We start from the raw sequence: 2,860 nt of genomic DNA on the forward strand, positions 1-2,860 counted from the left end.
TTTCTTTTGATTTTCCCATGATGTCAATCAAAGAGGCACTGAGTTTGAAGGTAAGCCTTGAAATACATCCACAGGTACACCTCCAATTAGGCTAATTTACATAATTTGAGTCATCTAAAGCCATGACATAATTTTCTGCAATTTTCCAAGCAGTTTAAAGATGCAGTCAATTTAGTGTTTGTAAACTTCTGACCCACTGGAATTGCAATACAGTGAATTATAAGTGAAAATAATCTGTCTGTAAACAATTGTTGGAATAATTACTTGTGTCATGCACAAAGTAGATGTCCTAACCAACTTGCCAAAACTATTGTTTGTTGATAAGAATTTTGTGGAGTGGTTGAAAAATGAGTTTGAATGATTCCAACCTAAGTGAATGTAAACTTCCGACTCTGAAGTTTACATTATATCTGTGTACATATATATTCTGGACTCTGACATTGCTCGTTCTGATATTTCTTAATATTTTACTTTGTGGATTATGTGTGTATTGTTTTGTATTGTTAGGTATTACTGTACTGTTGGCGCTAGAAACATAAGCATTTCACTGCACCTGCGATAACATCTGCAAATCTGTGTATGCGACCAATAAACGTTGATTCGATCTGCTCTGTTAACTGCTTCCTGTCTACCGGTGAGACCACTGGCTGACCACTAGTTCCTAGGAACCACGCCATAAGAGGATCGAGAGATGGTGTGAATGGACAGAATACGTGCGTGCGTGTATCACGGGTGTGTCTCTGTATCGATAGTAGGTGAGGTTTCAGAGGTCCAGGACGTTGTATAGCCCTCCTCCTCCCCCTCCTCCAACAAGAGGGGCGTTGTATAGCCAGGCCACCCCTCCTCTCTGTCGACCCGCCACCCTGCACCTTCTATTCCCACCACATTCTGTCAGCTCAGCAGTTGAGCCTGAATCCGAGTGGTCCAGGGGGAATCCATGTGTTTGCTTTTCTGGGATCAGTTAAAATCATGCATGTAATAAGGAGAAAATAGCTTTTAAGCCTGCCTGTTGGAAACGGTGCCCGCCGAGCCGCAGCATTATGCCTTATTAAACGCAGACCGGTGGGAGCGCATGAGGACAGTGCAGAGCATAGGGCGACGAGGGGGGGGGGGGGGGGGGGGGTTGTGGTTTGTTTGTGCGGGTTTGTGTGCGCGTTTGGGGGGAGACCAGCCCTAGAAGAGACACAGAGGCACCTCTCACCAGTCCTAACCTACTCCTTGTCTTTTTCTGTCTTTCCTGATATCTCTCTCACACTCTCTGCTAATCTTCCCAGTCTCTCTGTCTGTCTCTCTGTTTCTGTGTGGTTCTGTGCCCTAGGTACAACTTAAATATAAAACAGGCCTGTTGTAGCAGGCATGTGTTATATCTGCCTGTTATTTATCCCACTGGACAAAGCTCTGACCACAAAACTCTTTCTAGAGGAGGTAATACTCATTGGAAGGACTGGAGTTACAACAGGCATCAGCATGGCCCCCTCCAACAGGTCCTTTAATCTGTGGCAGGTGAGGTGATTATTGAGCAACCCTATGGTGTCCTCCGCTTTGACTGACAACTTAATGCCGTTGCCCCTGACGAGGGATTAGGCCAATGGAGGCTTTGTGCTGCTCAGAATGCCTCCACCGTGACACGGATTGTAATAAAGACACACTGATCTCTGTTCAGCGTAGCCTCTCTGTGTGACAGGACTTTAATAAGCATGGACTGATCTGTGATCAGAATCCTCACTCTGACAGGCCTTTAATGAATATAGGCTGGTCATAATGGCATCATACTGATGGAGGATGAGGGGCTTATAAGAAGGTATTGATGCACAGCATATATAATTCATAGTGTGTGTGTGTGTGTACATGCGTGTGTGCGCAAATATGTGTGTATGTGTGTGTATGTGTGTCTATTAGAGGTCCCTGAGCTGACACAGTACCATGAGGATCAGCCAGGAAAAGCAGTGTGGAACGACTGTCGGTGGAAATCATTCTTTGACTACACACAGCTGAATGGAACTTGGCACAGTGGAACTCAGAGCTTGCACTGATTAAAGACAGAGAGAGGGAGATACGCACGCACACACACACACACACTCACACACACACACACACACACACTCCGATCAGATACAAAGAATGAACATGCACACTTAGACGTACATACATATAAATACACATGAATATATTTGACATAATGTACAGATGTCAGATCTTAACTTGATCACACTTTTGTTGCAGAGAATTATCCTACTGCTTTAGGAAATTCAAATGAACCTTGTGAGTCCCTGAAAATGAGCAGATCTCCTCCTCTCCGTGCGGGGGAAGTCGATTCATTGGGATCAGGGCCTGTTATCAAAATAATTGATCTCTCGCTCAAACGCTAGGCCTAGATCCTATTGCTGCAACATTCAAATGTACAAAAATGTATCTGAAATGCAGCCATACACATCAACAACTGTCGTTTTATATAGATATTGGTCTACAATAGGATACAATAAATAAGTGTCAAGTGTATCCTAACGTTACGAATGAACTGTCAAACCTAGATAAAACTTTGGCCTGGGATGGTGTAGCGATTACTGCCTTCAGGTCTCACATATAGGCCTACCGTATCGGCGTGGGTTTGATTCTGGCCCATGCCCTTCTGGCACAAATATCAACAGTCCAGGGATATTTTACCCCCGATCTTGATAAAAAATGATCGTACCAGACACTCTCGGATAACATAAATGGGAAATGAATAAAAATAATAACAGTAGGCTACACCAACATTAGTTTCCATTAATACAAAATGGTGGGTAAATTGCTACAGTAGATTTGCCGTGGGAAATAAGGAAATATTTACTTGACACCCAGCGCCATAACACATTATGAC

This window comes from Oncorhynchus clarkii, chromosome 23, assembly GCF_045791955.1.
Source record: "Oncorhynchus clarkii lewisi isolate Uvic-CL-2024 chromosome 23, UVic_Ocla_1.0, whole genome shotgun sequence".
NCBI lineage: Eukaryota > Metazoa > Chordata > Actinopteri > Salmoniformes > Salmonidae > Oncorhynchus > Oncorhynchus clarkii.